This window comes from Plectropomus leopardus, chromosome 6, assembly GCF_008729295.1.
Source record: "Plectropomus leopardus isolate mb chromosome 6, YSFRI_Pleo_2.0, whole genome shotgun sequence".
NCBI classification, from domain to species: Eukaryota; Metazoa; Chordata; class Actinopteri; order Perciformes; family Serranidae; genus Plectropomus; species Plectropomus leopardus.
This window is the reverse complement of record NC_056468.1, coordinates 4,198,761-4,215,883: the sequence shown is the minus strand read 5'-3', so window position 1 is coordinate 4,215,883 and position 17,123 is coordinate 4,198,761. Positions and strand designations below refer to the sequence as shown.

The following is a 17,123-nucleotide window of genomic DNA, read 5'->3' as shown; positions in this document are numbered from 1 at the left end:
CATGTTTTTTCCCGCAGCCTTGTAGCCCCCAAGCATATGTGTTTTTAGAGGAATTATCACTGTTTGTTTTTTTAATAATTTATTTATATAGTTAATTTGATATGGTGAATGCAAGTTAACATAGTACAACTTCTGCCTGTTACAAATTAGCTGTAGTAAATGATGTTTCACATATAGAGATTACAGCTATTGCTAGTTTCCAACATCAGTTCCTGGTTAGGCTTTTAGAAAAGGCAGAGAAGAAAAAGAGAGAAGATATCAAGATTACATGCAATGGCGTGCATACAATAACAGTAATGGTATAAGCTCCTCGCTGTTTTTCTTGCAGCATTTTACCCCCCAAATATGAGTGTTTTAAAGGGGTCCTTTTGATATTTTTCTGGCAGCTTTTCAGTCTCCAAATTATGAGTATTTTTAGCAACACGTCTCCTTTTTTTCAGTGGTCCATCAGCCCCCAAACGCGGGTGTATGTTAGGGGGGCTGTCGTTTTTACTGCGGCTTTTTAGCTACCCTACCATTTGTGCTCCCTGATGTGAGTATTTTAAGCCAAACATTGTCTTTTCATAACCATAACCAAGTGTTTTTGTGCCTAAACCTAACCACACATTAACCACAGCATTATTAAAACATAAAATTCCAATGTATCTGCTACATAATAACATGTAACATATCTGCAGTTTGCAAAAACGCACAATGCCAACATTTATTCTGGTGATTGGGTTGCTTTCCTGCCGTCTACCCCTTCCAGCTTTGCTATTTAAATCACTGAAGCTCCCTCGCTTTGTGCATCTGCTGTCACATCATTTAGTTGTTTTATGAGAGAGAGACTGAATTAGCGGAGGCTTTGAGGCCAAAACGCTGACTATCGCTGTGACTCACACAGATGCCTGCTGAAACACAGCAAAGACACCAGGAAACAGAGAGAACAAGGGTCACAGTCAGGTCTTAAATTGATGAGATTTCTCTCTTACATAAAAGTAATTTTTGAAAAACTAGAATAACAGCCATGCAGCTGTTTGACTCCGCACACCACTCAAGTTGCCCATGTCTGTTAAAACATGGATGCTTATTTTTTATTACTTGATTAATATAACATTGAATTTACCAAAAATAACATTTTAAAACTTGTCAATTATATTTCAATGTTTTATTCAATCAGCTTCAATCATGGTATTATGTGTTTCACAGTCTGATATAAAGTGTTTAAAAATTAATGCAAGAGCTTGTTCCACTCAAGTAAAAGGAATGTAGTGCAATCTACATTTAGCAATCCAACAGCAAAATAAATAAAATAATATAAAATTCAAGTCACTTTTAGGAGGAGTATCAAAACAGTTACTCTGTTACAGTAGCAAACCTCAAATCTAGCAGTCCAACAAAACATCTTACAGTAAAATTTGTGCAATTTGAATAACACTATAACTTCACTCTAACAGAAATAATTATAACTATTACATTCTTCCTGCATCAAAATAGTCCAGCCTTAACTGGTAATCTTCATTTTACAGTTAAGCATAAAATATCTCAAAAATAACATGAAAGCACAAGTTTGTTTAATTGAAGTGAAATAGTGCAATGTTATCTACATTTAGCAATCAAACAACAAAAAAAATGAAATAATGAAAATCAAAGTAACATTCAAGTCACTTTCTGGAGGAATACCAAAACACTGCTATCTCAAGTCTATCAGTCTTATCAACTTACATTAAAAATAGTGCAATTTGAGTAACCTGGAATTTTTTTAAAACAGGAATTATCAAAACTAGTAGTTTAATCAACTCTCAGTAACAAACACACCCAAGCACATACACAATGTCCTCCCTTCCCTCCCTACTCTTCTCTCTTCCTCCTGCTCTCCTCCCCATCCTTCTCTCCCTCCCACCCTCCTTCTTCCTCCTCTTCTCCTCCCTCTCTCCTTTTTTCCTCTTCTCCATTTTTCCTTTATTTTTCTCACTCCTCCTCCCTTCCTCCTTCTCTGCTCCATGGGTCTCCATGTGTCCAGAGTTGGGGAAGCCTGTAATATAGTTAGGCATTGCTTTGGAGGAAGGTGAGCATGTCTACGTGCTCTGAGGTTAGGCTTGCTCTCTTTTTTTGTCACAATATTCCCAGCAGCTGAAAAGAGGCGTTTAGATGTAGTAGATGTGGCAGGCACAGACAGGTATGATTTGGCCAGAATAGCCAGGGTGGGGAACCTTGCTGCGTTGTCCTCCTTTCATTGGAGTTGGCTCTCATCCCCTGAGATACACTGTTCATCAAAAGCTTTCTGTGTGGTCTTCTGGAGACCTTTTACCAGTGGAGATAGAGCAGAGACTGTTAGGTAAGCTTCACTACTCAGGAAGACAGTGCATGCTCAAAGGGCTTGAGAACTTGCTCCAGTTCCTCCAGTAGTGTCCACTGGTCACTATTCAGGTCGAGGAAATGCTTTCTTTTCTGTGTGACCTCTGGGTCGGAAAGTGTTGCAGTCACTGGCCACAGCTGCTCCAAAAGGCAACTCACCATATAATAGGAGCTATTCCATCTTACGGGTACATCTTGGATCAACTTATGCTGAGCTGTGCCCCACTGCTTTTGTTTGTTTTTGGGCTTGCTGCTGGCCAGCTCACTCTTTCTGAAATGTTCAACAAAGAGCCTTGCAGCCCCAAATGCCTAGCTTATCTGGGGATCCTTCTTCAGGGTGTGGTTGACCACTAACTGAAGTGTATGGCCAGCACATTGATGTGAAGCAACTCCATACCTCTCTTCCAAGATCTTGAGAGCTGCCACAACATTAGCAGCATTATCATGAACAGCAGCCAGCACATCTTTCAGAGCGAAACCAAACTCCTCTTCAGCCTTTTCCACCCAGCCAGCAATGTTCTCTGCAGTGTGTATGAAGTGAGGTTCCGATCCTGATTCACAAAGTGGCATTTTAATTTCTGCTTTCACTCTCTCAACAGTAGCCTCATATTTCTTCTCCATCAGATCCGTAAAGTGGTGCCTGGCGGAAAGTGTGTATCCTGAATGAAATATGTTGATCATCTCACAAAAGCCTTGACCCTCCACAATAGCAAGGGGTCTCATGTCTTTAATAATCATCTGTAAGATGCTGTTAGAAAGCGCAGCAGGCATCTGGGGTGTGCATAGATTTAGGCTCCTTTTGTGTAGAAAGTCATCCACAGTGCTTTGTCTGGTCCTGAAAAACAGACACATAAAGCATATGGGAATAAAGATAAGTGGCATGTTTAAATTTTTTTTATAATTTCTATATCACTGCTGTGTTATATTAATAATACAGAATCAGTATTTTTACTTAGAAATTAAATGGTCATGACATGGAGTTATTTCATCACTGGAGTCATATTATTCCATCAGTGTGGAGTGAGGAAAATAACTGAAAGGATTTACTGATTGTAACAACACTCATAGACTGTAAAAATAGTCTGCAATGTTAGTTTGAGCCATTTCATGTCTTCAATGTGGCTGATACTCTTAATAATGTGCAATGATCCAGTGCAATAACTACATCCATGTGTAATATTCTATATACAAATGTTGGTAATCTGTTGTTTTATTTATCACATGGTAGAAACAAGAACAAAATGTATATTTGTATTTATACTTTAGTGTGTAGATATATTTATTTTATATTAGTACTTATGTTTAAATTTTATTGATATATTCTACACTTTCCTACTTCTTTTAAGACTTTTGAATGGGAGCATCTGTAACTAAAGGCAATTTCCCTTCGGTGATCAATAAAGTATTTCTGATTCTGATTATGATAGAGTAAAGAGCAAATGTAAAACGGCCGAATAACAATGTGAGATGATACGTGATGTAACGTTACATTTAACAGCAGCAGAGATGCAGAGGGAACAAACATTTAACATCAATTTAACATTTAACAAATCAATTACTACCAACAGCAACACATTCCTCGTGTTTATAATCCTATTATATATTACGTTTGGGTGGGGACAAAAAGTAAACAGGACTTACGGTGCCATCTTGCTCCTGCTGCCTTCTTGAGAAGTCGTCCCGGGATGCTTCCCCTTCATGGGCTTGAACTTGGCAGTAGTACTGCTGTGATAAGTCATTGTTAATTTGCAGTGATTGCAGAGCACCATGTTGTTTGGTCTCTCCTTAAAATACTCATACACTTTAGATGAACGCGGGCAAGTTTTTTCGCTTCAGCTTGCGCTTCGGTGGAGTCCATGCTCTGACCAGGCACAGCACATTACGTAAATCAACATATTTACGTAATCGATTACAGCAATTACGTCGACGTGTCGCCCCAGCCCTCTGGTTCCCATATTAATTCCTGTTTTTTTATGCTGTATGACCATCAGCTGTTTGATCTACAATAATGAAACGCTGTGGAATCGCATACGACTCTGTTGTCAAATACTCAGCTGTATTCAAAGTCTTTCACTGCAGTACATGATTGTTAAACACTTCTGCTATGGCAGTGTGTCGGCGACAGATCTGCCTCACTGTCATGAGAGCGCGGGACAGAACGTGAGACAGAGCGCGAGACAGAGCCAGATGAGAGAGTTGGCAGCCTTGGTGGGGAAAGGATTAACAGAATTTAAAAAATAATTACATGGGCAAGATAACGTCGGTTAGAGGATCTGAATGTTGGTTTTGATTCATTTTTGATTAATTGCTCAGCCCTTCCCCCAGGCCAAATTCAAATATGGAGTTCACAAGAATGAGATTAATTCAAGGTCAAAGTGAGCTAGACCTTTGAACACCAATCACTTCATCGTTGAGTCCAAGTGAATGTTTGTGCCAAATTTGTAAAAAAATCTTCAAGTCGTTCTTGAGATAGCACATTCACCAATGGGACAGATGGTCAACCTGAAAACATGATGCTGCAGGCCTCAGCTTTTGCAGGCACTCAGGCATAAAAATTGTGATTATGCACCAGTAGACATGTTAATAACTATCATAGTACAGTTTGAAATCACTCACTGTTATGATGTTTGGTACAGTAATAGGGCCCAACCGATTCATCGGCCGGCCAATTTAATCAGCCAATTATAGCCATTAGAGAATAGTCATCAATTGGCCAGATTGACGCCGAAGTTAACACTTATTTTTCAGTAATAAAATGCAGGGAATATGGTGTTTTTTTTTTTAAGAAATTATGTCATTGTGTTACGTTTCCAGTAGAGGACGCTCCGACTCCTTTCATGTCACACTCCACAGTCACCCCACAGCAGAGTGAAGTAGCTAAAGTAAGGACCTAGCTTAACCCTCTGAGCCCGGCGTAGTCGCCGGGGACTAAAATGTGTTCCACTTTATGTAAACTGTCCTAACTCTGAGACCGTTTGTTGGATTGTCTTACTTTCTTCGGGGATGTCTCCGATGCATCATAGCTCTTTCATAGGCTTCTCTATTCAGCCCTGGAAATCGAGTGTTTTTACGGGACCTTGTTCAATAAATCTGTGATGATAGATCTGATATTGGGTGTCTCCAGTCCATATTTTATTCATATTTCAGTGATAAATGTATATTAGCATCAATGCTAAATGCCAGAGAGAGGTCAGAGGTTTGTTTTGGTCTTTTCGTCCAATCAGAAGACTGTGTGACTGTATATCTGCTTACTTTACCACACGTCATCTGAAGCAAGCTGCACTGTGATTGGCCTAATCCTACTGTATCTATCGCTCTGTGTTATTTGTAGCGCCCCGTGTATTAGAATAACTGCTCTTAGCCCCTATAATAATAATAATAATAATAATAATAATAATAATGAGACATCAGGAGACAGTCTAACAGGCAGGGGTTGTCAAAATATCAGACACCTCAATATGATGCTCCTCACACCAACAACCACTACCACCTTAATAATAACCATAAAGAAGAATTATCAGCTTTCTTAGAGTCAACAACATTTTAAAAGTAATAGATTTAGTCTAATGAAGTGACCATGAGTGTACATGCCATATATATATATTTTTTTTTTTAATTGAAAAATGTAAAAACTTAATCTGCTGATATATCGGTTATAGAAATGTTTTATTCCCTAATATCGGAATCGACATCGGCCCCCAAAAATCCATATCGGTCAGGCCCTATACAGTAATATTTCTGCGTGAATGTAATCCAAAGTTTTGTCTGCTCAGTTTCAGTGAAAACCACATAGAAGGCTGTGTTTGTCTCCCACAGTTTCAGAGGCTTTCTGTTTTCCCTTTTTAAATTCTGTCTAATCCAATAGAGACACATTTTTACACTTTTCATTGTCTCCCACAGCATGGCTCAAAAACAACGGGTCTGAAAGCTGCACTATTTTTAGTCAGTGTAATGTTTATCTGAAAACAACTGCTCAAATTCCTGCCCATCAACATCAGTATGAACACATTTGGCAGTTCTTGACACATGAAAGCTGCTCACTTTTTGCCATTTTTCTGTCCCTGTTTCTTTCAGTCCTTTTAGTTCCTGCGCAGTCATGTTTTGGGCTTTTTTCTGACACTGTGGTCTGTAGTAACATGCACTGAGTGATCATGAAAGGGCCCAGTGACTTGCCCAGGGATACTACAGCACAACTTCAACATTTTAATATGGCTGAAGAGGGTGCCGTAGCAGGGGTCAGATGTTTCTACTGCAGGATGCCCCCTGCAGACATCAGGGCAATGTGCCACCCTGTCTTTAGATTTTCTTCCTTATTTTCTGCAACTGTCTGCTGTTGGGCTTTTCATTGTCCCAGAAACCAAGTCAATAATCTTGGATTACTCACAGAGTACCAGCCAGATTTGGATGGTGTCTGGAATCTGTGGCTGTCATTTAGTGTTTATGTGATTTATGAAGTCTCTCTACTGTTTTTCTCATGGCCAGAATGCCAGAAATGTGCATCACCACTTCCCCATCACTGACCCTGAAACCCTGCACAGACCACAACAACCACATGTCAATCCAAGTCACAATGACACACGTAATGACAAAAATGATTAAAAATCAATCTCCAGAGCAGGATAAGCAGTGGTGGATAAAGCCACACTTACGTTAAAAAAGTTCAGGTTTCTCACCCAAAAAGACTTTGATAGAAGTTATAGTTAACTTTTAGAGTATTAAATAGTAGTAAGGTAGTAGTAAATAACAGTAAATAGTAGAGCACCAGGTGCAAGCACACCTGCCTTTTAAAGAGAATGGAAGATAAAGCTGTGATTGGTTGAATGGATGTTACACATGAAACACACAATTGATTAACCCTTTTAAATCTGGATTGAAATTACTTTTCTTTGTGGTGACATATTCAGACATATTTCAAAAGTATTTAAGCATACAAACCCTGAGCAAATTGGTTGGATTTGAGAAATTATTTTTTAAATGCTGTTGGATAAAGAAAGTAAGTCCAGAAAAACTAAATGTATAATTATCATTAAAACATTTAACAGGATAATTATAATTTCATGCACCTTTTCTTAGGCCATTCCCTTGTTTGTTTGTTTGTTTGCTTAGTTTCTACTTTTTTTGTTTAGTTTTGGGTTTTTGGGGGTTTTTTTTTTCAAATTTTCAGGTAATTTTTGGGTCTTCCTAAATTACTCATAAAATTACTCACTACTCAGTACTCTTTCTCCCCATGTTTTGAAAAACTTTACAGCTCCTTTGTCCCTTGCTCCTGATGTATTATGCACTTTAGACCAAGTGCGATAGATGTTTTAAATAGAGCTCATGAAGTGGGAAAGGTCACAGTAGGAGAGCGTGGTTGGATATCATGGATCTATGAAGGGAACAAACAGTTGTTAGCAGGTGCTGCAGATTCTCATTTGTGTCCCTACAAAATTAGCTTATAGAAACTTAGGTATGGCTATGTTAAAGTAACTTATAGTGAAACACTTCATTGTAAAGAGAAAGGTGGTAGTCTTAATAATGTCTGTAATGTTTTGAAACTCAAGAAAAGACATGTTGATGTTTTTAAATTGCAATCTGACTTCATTTTGTCAATATCCTCCTGTTAAAGGACTGGGGTTTGAACCCAATCATTTATCCCTGCTACTGTGTCCTTGAGCAAAATACCCAACTGGCCAATGGAGTGCTGTCCTATAGTTGAGCATGACCTTTGGCCTGTGAATGCATGATTTCCCTCAAGGATCGAGAAAAAAATAACATTATTAATGCATTTTTTTTTTTATTCTCCTGTTGATCACAATTTATCTAATTACAGAGGCAGAGATTGTTCCTTTTAAAATCTGTCCTCTTCTTTTCTCGCCTCCCTCCTAACTATGTGGTGCTGCTATGGATGGCTGTCCCTTCAGGGTTGATGGATGTTCAGTGTGTGTCTCAGCACTGCGATGTGTCATTCCAGCAGTACCGTGGCCATAACTCAGCGCTTACAGAGCTTCTTTATCACTGCCAGAAGCACCAGATGCACCCAAGGACTCTGCGTGCTGAGTCAATGGGTCGAGATGCTCCACCACTCACTGGATGTGATGGTGTTCCTGCTTGTGCTCACCATCACTTCTGGCTGGAGTTTTAACTCTGTGTGACAAGAGGCTGCACAGCATGTGAGCCTTGTGTCTGTCTACACAGATGTAGCTGAGAGAGAGAGCTGAGCCTTAGAGCCCCCAAAGCTGTACAGATGATGAATGGCTGATGGTGAGTGAGGTGAGATTTCCACCTAAATTCAATTAGTCAGCCTCACCTACTGTCACCAGCAAACAAGCGTGGAGCAGTCTGAAGGCAGACAGGAGGCCTTCACCTGTAGTCCTGTGAGCTATATTCAGCAAAATATTCCAGTCTTTCTACTCCTCCTCGACTTCTTTGAAGCTTTTTATGTAGCCAATTCTCATTTTCAAGAGCTTCTCTGTTTCTGTTTTTTAACATGACATTGATGAACTTTGATTTGATCAAAAAACTCTCCCACCACATCCCACTTATCTCTTCCTGTTCTGCACTGTTTCTACAATTCAATGTTGTTACAAATTTAGTCATATGAATGATTGCAAGTAGACAGTAGCCACTTTTCCACAGAGACTGCATTTGAAAAGTCCCTTCTTTATACCTCCCCTATATTTTTACACAGAACCAAATGATTGCGGCACCATTCCACTCCGGAGTGTGATTATGCGCTGCATCTTGCATCCAATGAGAGGCATGACGGGTGTAACATTTAATACACGAGCATCCGCCTCTATCGTGACAAATAATATATGCGTCAGCAGCACTTTCTAAATAATAACAAAGGCATAATATGTCAATCACAAGCATTCACTGTCTTTGTTATATGACAGCTGATCTTGCCCTCTGCTTGGAAGGGAAGGACCTCCCAAATCTCATTGTTTTCCCAATTTATGGACATTTATGGGTGCTGTTCTTTTTCTTTGTATTGGCCATTATGCTAACAGCTGCTTTTTAAATCTCACATGGTAGGTTGCAACAACACAAATACTTTGTCAAAACGTAACACCTGTGCTGCCCATGTTCACATTTCTAATTTGGATTTGACATGATTGATTTTATTTATTTGTTTTGCATCATATGTTCAATGAAAGTGTTTATATGATGAGTCTAAAAGCATTTTATTAAGCATAATTCACCTTTTGCAACTGTGTACAAAAATGTATATAAAGCCCTTCAAAATAAAGCTACAGCACAACTGCTGGAAGAAATCCTGAGGGAAAAAAATATTAAGAACTGAACATTATGAAGTTTAACTGGCAGTGACATTCTAAAGTTTGACTGAATGCACTTAATATACTGTATACATATAAACCTTTTAAGTGTATTGACTTCTTTCATATTCATTGGAAAAAAACAGTACAATGTGAAAATGAGCACAAAGAATACATCATATTCTCTTGGTACAAGTTATGGGATTGGAACAAACATATTGCGTTTCAATAAAGAAGTAGAAGCTTTCCCAGTCACTTTATTTCTGTCATGGTTGAGCCATGGAGGTTGTGGTTGGCAAAGTGTGAAATCAGATCATTATTTGAGGCAGCACTTTTCCCACACAAAATTAATCCTTAGAGCTGCACTTGATAATATTTTCAAATCGATAATGACTTTAGTGACTGTGTGTAAAGTGAAGGATGTTGCATTGTTTTGGTTCAGACTCACCAACCTTTCTTTCAGCAGCAGCAGGCTGCAGTTTTCAGTGAAAAATCTCTTATAAACACACTGTATTCTGGGCGCCTCGTGGCTCAGTGGTTAGAGTGGGCGCCCCATGTATAGAGGCTGTGTCCTCCGGCCTCGGCCCTTTGCTGCATGTCATCCCCTCTCTCTCTCCCCCTTTCACACTTGTGCTGTCCTATTAATTAAAGGCAAAAACACCTGGAAAAATATCTTTAAGAAAATAAATAAATGAACACACTGTATTCAAGGTGCAAGGTTCATTTACTGTCATTGGCAGCGCAGGGTTGCACAACAAAATGCAGGCTGTGGTCCCTTTATGCTTAAAAAACAAACAAGAGCAAAACTATGTTTCATGGTGGAGTGCAGAGGATGAGTTGAGGACAGCCTGAGGAAACAAGCTGCACTGTAGTCTGCTGGTACAACTGAGGATACTTCTGTATTAGTTGCCCAACAGCAGGGTAAGCAGGCTGTTGCTTGGGTGGGTATTGTTTTTTAATATTCTTTGGGCTCTGCAGAGGCACCTCACCTCACTGATATCAGTAATGCTCAGTCGATGCGTACCTGGGCAGAGCACAAACCATGCCAGTTGGTTATGTTTGCAGTCAATATGCTTTTCTTGACAACAACTTGGCATGGGATTTTTGCTGTCTTAAATTTCCCTAAAGGCATACAGTGCAGGACACACAGGCACAGACGTTTCCACTCGCCTCTTTGTCAGCTTTGCTAAATTTTTGCTAAATTTAGGCTCTTGTGACTTTTCTTGTCTTGTTGGTGCTTTTTTTTTTTTTAAGATTATTTTTTGAGGCCTTTAATTGGATGGGAAAGTTCAAGCATGAAAGGGGGAGAGAGAGAGGGGGCAACATGCAGCAAAGGGCCGAGGCCAGAAATGAATCCACGGCCGCTGTGGCGAGGACACAGCCTCTGTACACGGGGCGCCTGCTCTATCCACCAAGCCACCGGGCACCCTTTGTTGGTGCTTTTTGTTGCTGGTTTTGGATGTTATGTGGCATGTCACTGCATGTCACTCATCTGGATGACAAAATCAACTCATTGGTCTGTAAAGTCTTCTCCTGTGACTCCCCTCAAGTTTTCAAATGTAAACATCAATAGACAAGACGAAGAAGAATGGGAACCAGCTGAACTAGGATCCCACTAGCCATTGTACAGGTGTTTGAAACTGGACAACCTCCAGGATCCATCAGTTTTCCTTGAATTCATCAAAATGTTTCTAAATCTGGCCAGCCCCATTCATTAAGGACATACAATACCAGTATGGTGCGGTGTATTTCTCTGCAGAGACCCTGCCCTCTGTCTGTAGTTTCTTATTTACTGCTTCTTATGTGCACAGTCATTCAGTCTGTCCTGTGCACAGCCATCACTGTCTGGTTTGGATCTGCCACCAGACAGGACAGGATTAGACTGCAACGAACAATCAGAACTGCAGAGAGAATCATTGGGGCCGACCTGCCCTCCATCCAGGACCTTTACCGGTCCAGGATCAGGAAACGGGCAGGCACCGTCTCTGCAGACCCATCACACCCCGGTCACAAACTGTTCGAACTCCTCCCCTCTGGAAGGCGTTACAGAGCACTGTATGCCAAGACCACCAGACACAAAGACAGTTTCTACCCCCAGGCTGTCACTCTGATGAACTGTAAATAGTCAGTGTCAGGAGAGAATTTAAACAAACAAAACAAAACAAAAACAAACAAATAAAAAAAATAAACAAAAAAAAAAACAAATATATATATATATCTTTATACTACCTCATGCACAGTGGTTTTTGCACTAAACTGTTCATACTGTATATTTTTGAATTACATACTGTACATTTTGCATATATTCTCTATCTCTTCCTTTTGTAAATACAATTACATGTCTATGTCTGTCTTTTTTTCTATTTTTCTTATCCCTAACTTATTTCCCTCCCCTGTACTGTGAGCATTGCCAACCCGGAAAAAATTCCTTGTTCCTTATTTGTTGAACTTGGCCAATAAACGTGATTCTGATTCTGATTCTGATTCTTATTCTGTGTTCAGGACATTCCCGAGCATAGCACACATGTAAGGTTGGGACTGTATATTAAAGTGATAGTTTAGGATTTTTGAAGTGGTGCTGTATGAGATACTTATGTAAGATCAGCGACCAGCTGGCAGTTGGTACACAGTCAAAGGTGTACACACCACAGCTCAGCATTACCATACTGTATAGAGGGGTTGGCATCACACTGGTTCTCTCATCAAAAACCTTATGGGATTTTGAATGGGATATTTGGTTATTGCCAAAAACTCTGGCAATAACCAAACTGACTGACTCTCTGTGACGAACTCGAGTTTCTGATACTTACACGTTTTGTTCAGCATGATAATCTTTACAGATGAATACCACTTTTGTGTGTTTTAAAGTGTAAATGAAATTGCCAGAAGCAAAACGCTATTGTAAGGCTATAAACAAAATTCTTCGTGGTTGCACAACTGAAATGTCACCACCCCAAATCGACAAAAATCAACAAAATCAACAACTGATTTGACTTAGCACACTTAATTTTATAGAAAAGTCTGTCCTGTTAGCATGATCTGATCTAGCTAATGATCGCGGCTATGTCAATTGCTAGTCTCACATCCTTTTCCAAAGATGAACAAAAGTGTGTGTCTAGTGTGATGACATCCAACGCCTCCGAAAAACACACCAGTCCGTTCAGCCACTTGTCAGCAACTGCCTTGTTTTAGACACGTGAAATCATACAAGATTAAAGATGGGTTTAACCACAGACCCTATTTAAGGCATAAGACAAGGGAACCAGAAGTGCAAAAAGGCTAACAGGCTTCCGCTTCTAAGGACTCATTACCTCTCCTGTCCATTAGCAGCACGTATTCATTCTTCTTAAGGAAATAGATTGGGACCACTGTACACTGTCCAGCCATATACTGGACTTTAACCTAGTTATGTTTTACTTTGAGGACCTGCCCTTTAAAGGTCTCTGCACAGCCTTCATCACATGAACTACATATGATGTTACTTTTAATTACTACTTCAACCAGAGCTCCTGTTAGGCACTTGGAAAGGTTGCATCACAAGGAATTAGCTCAAAATAAAATGATACAAAATATTAAATCAAATGTGCCCTTCAGTTTGCCAGTCAGCTGAGCCAGAAGTTAGACTAACTGTGCCTCTGGAGCAACTTTCCTTTCAGAAAACATTTGTTAAGTAAAACAGCTTCACAAACGGAGCTGCCATGTTGATGGTGTGATGATGTGTCAGCAGCTGATACAGAGCAGAAAATGAACGGGGACGAACACCTAAACACAGCTACTTAAGCAGCAGTATTTTAACAGCTCCATCATTTGTGTCCTCATGAGGTGTGAGGCTGTGCTCTGTTCATTAACCCCACTCCAGCTCCAGAAACCTGCCCTGCACTGTCCCCTGCACAGACATGATGAATTGGCTGGCTTCATTGTTGGCTGAGCCCAAGGCTGAAATTTGTGCAGGCTTTGACAGGGTATAATTCACCCTGCCAGCCTTTTCAATACCACTAGCTGTATATCAACCCACTCTCCCAGAAAACAGGTTTCACTTGAGTTTGTCTGAGCAAGCTGGCCAGTCTTGTAAACCAACACTGACAGAGATGTAGTCTCATAAACAATAGATTTGCTTTAAATTGATATATCCATCTTGTAAAAATGTGGTACTCACTTTACTAAATAATCAGTAAGATTTACATTACATTGAATGTTCTTTTGAAGAAGAGTTGGTGAATTATGTCTTTGGTGTACAAAATTGCTGCATTTGCAGAAACTTCTATTCTGTATATTTATGTGAAATTCATTACAGTTGGGAATATGGAAAGGATTTTCTGCCCAAAACTTTAGCATAGGACTTGTCACTTGCAAATGGTGAAAAATGGCTCTTAAAGCAGAGCTAGATGTCTCATTCTGCATCTGAAAAGAAGTAGCTTAGGAATGTGGATGGGGCAAAGTTAGTAAGTAATACTTTCTAGCTCCTGAAACCCAGCTCAGTCAACAAAGGAAGAGATTAGTTTTTAATGTTTCTGTAAAATGCATGTTTTTACACATATCATATCCACGTTTCCAAAGTGATGCAGTATCTAAGCTGAAATGGAGGGAATGGTGGATTGCGTGTCACCAAGGCGAGATTCCAACCAAGCTGGAGACCACAGTTTGAGACCAACAAACAGAACTGCTTGTTTTCTGGCAAGCCACCACTGCGTTTCCAGTGGCTTTTTAACCACCAAATGTCATTTTTTTCATAATGACTAGTCACTCTGTTTCCATTGGCTTTTTCTTTGAAATTGATGTGTTTCCATTAGGTGTATTTTACATTTGCAATATAAGGGTTAATGGAAACCTGCCTTGTCATAAGTGGTCATACTAGTCAGCTGCCAGGAGGGAATAAATTGGCTAAAGTCATAAAGTTTTAATGGAGTCCTTTTTTGTCAAATTAAAACACATTGCAGAAATGAGATTGTTCCTGATTCTACTTGACACAGGGAGTACCACACTCACTTTAATGTCCTCTCATCTTTAATACTGAAAAGCCTTATTTACTCCCTTTAACCATCAATCGGTTGCTCAGCTTCTTATCCGGCTGTCAGAGGCTGCAGCATGGCTTTTTCCCAGGACTCAGGAAGAGATAGAAGCACACACTCTACACTTATTTCGAATTAACATTTAGGGCTTTCAAGAATCTAGTCTTTGCTACATTTCAGTCTTTTTAACCTCTAACGTGAAAAAACAATTATCTGGGGTTTTGGAAATCAATTGCTATTGCAATCGAGTGAATGAATTTTGCAGTGTGCCTGACCTCCAATGTTATCTGACTCAGCTAAAGAGCTTCTGGCGCTGGCTCTACCCTGCAATCCCTGCACTCAGTCTTCAGCCTCTCCCATCCACAGGGAGAAACAATGCAGTCCCAGCAGATGGTTCCAGTACACTAAGTAGACTGTTGGCATGCTGAGCACCTCCAGCCTAAAGACACTGCAGTCCAACAAACACCATTTAAACAAAGTGAACAGGACAAAAGGATGGAAAAATGATGTACACAAATTTCAGGCAAGGTAATTATTACATTTGTTCATAATTTACTACATCATTTTTGCCAATTAAAAGGCTGGGACCAGTGGTGAGCTTATTGATCATTTTTTACAGATAGCTTGACTTTTCAAAGTAGAAAAAGCATTGGTGGAATCTGAAATAGAAAAAATGTGATTCAAAAATGTATTAACTGTTGAACTTCTGTGATTAACTGCAATTTTAATAGTTAATCGTTTCACAGTCCTAATTTTTATGATTTTTTTTAGCTTAAATCAATCGCCAGAGGTAAAGAGCTAACATTAGGCAATAAATAAACTACACCACAGTTGCATGACTTCAGTGCCACCACAACAAGGCTAAAGAGCCATGTTTGTCAAATTGACATTCTTTAGTCTCATTTAGCCACTTGTTTAAAAAATGACCAAAAAAATCTACCTTACCTTGTTTGCAACTGCCTTAAGAGACATAAAAGCCTCAAAATTCCTGTGGTGGGTGTGTATTGACATATTTTATGTTGTAGAACAAAACGTGAAAGTCTCTTAAGCTTGTATTAACTACAGACTAAATTTCAGGCATCAAACCAAACACTTCAAAAAACCTTTTTGCTTCGAGTGAAGGGAAATGCTGGTACAACATGCTACTAATTTCCATGTTTTAGGACTCATTCCTGCAACACTCTATCCAGCTGGCACCAAGGTTCTGCTGTTGTGCATGCTCACTGACATGACTTATTAGGACAGTTGATGGAATAGAGGTATTGTTAATGTTGATAGCTAGTAAAAATGTTGGCATTTTACAAAGTTTGTACCTTTCTACAAACCATGGATAAGATCTTTATAAGATATGGTGTTTACGTGAGCACAGAATAATTGTGTTATTTGTATTCCCAATATACATGTTTGGGTTTTTCATAAACGGAATATGGAGTTCACATGATCACATAAATGGGATACACCAAAAATCTGATCATAAATGGGTTATCCATGTCCATATAAACACACTTTAATAGAGGTGATGGCCAGAGCTACCAAAGCGAGAACCAACTAGCCATGTCGTAACTTTTCCTTAAACTAGTACTCTTCACATTTTACCCAAGTACCATCTATGTCTCAACTGCAAAGCATGAGAAAAACAAAACAGTATCCCAAACATTTAGCTACCTCAGAAACCTCAACTTTGTTTGTTTTGAATGACATATTTAATTATTCAGTCAATTATTTTTTTCGATTAAACGATGAATCGGATCTAAAAAAAAAACAAAAAACAATAGAAATAATAATAAAATAAGCGTTTTTTTCTCCCATCACTTTGCTCACAAACAGATTATCATTGACAGTGCAAAAGTGCAGTGCATAAACAGGCGGTTGCAGGAACATCCCTGAGCTGTCAAAATAATATTCAATTATAAATAATAAATAACTACAAAATGAAATATTAAAAAAATTAAAAAACTAGATGTTGACAGCTTTTACAACATACTGTTACGTTTCGTTACTTCGACATAAAACAACGTATGTTCAGTTTTACTTCAGCCTCACCGAACTGCAGCGTGTTTCATGCTTGTTCACACATGCAGTGCTGTTGTAACTTTGCTGCTGCGTAACGTTGCTGCTGCGTAACTGCCCCCAGATATTAGTTCTGTATTTCCACATTTATAAGCACAAATTCCGCCCAATAATGAAGTCGTGCAAGCTTCCGTAAAGCTGACAACACAGTCCTGTAAATATTTTTTAAAAATGCCTTGTATCAGCAACTGATGGCATTCTGTCCACAAATATGCTGTAGAGGGCTTTTGTTTTGAAAGGGAAGTAGGGAAGTTGGGAAGGGAAATGTAGTAAAAAGTGGTATACAGTCAATATAATCATCAAAACACTATTTTCTGCTGACAAACCTGCACGTCATGCCTAAAAAATCAGCAAACCACCATTTCTTTAGATGTGCTGCAGCTGACAGGAGACGCTCCTGACAAGTGCTCCTAAAGAAACGGTGAGTAATAATCGCCCAGCACAATGA

At 39.3% G+C, this 17,123-nt stretch overlaps 1 protein-coding gene across 1 annotated transcript in view; it reads right to left on the bottom strand.

Moving 5' to 3' along the window:
- LOC121943920 (whirlin-like) overlaps positions 1-17,123 on the bottom strand; it is a 116,098-nt gene that overhangs the window by 63,468 nt on the left and 35,507 nt on the right. The gene's annotated exons all lie outside the window — the stretch shown is intronic.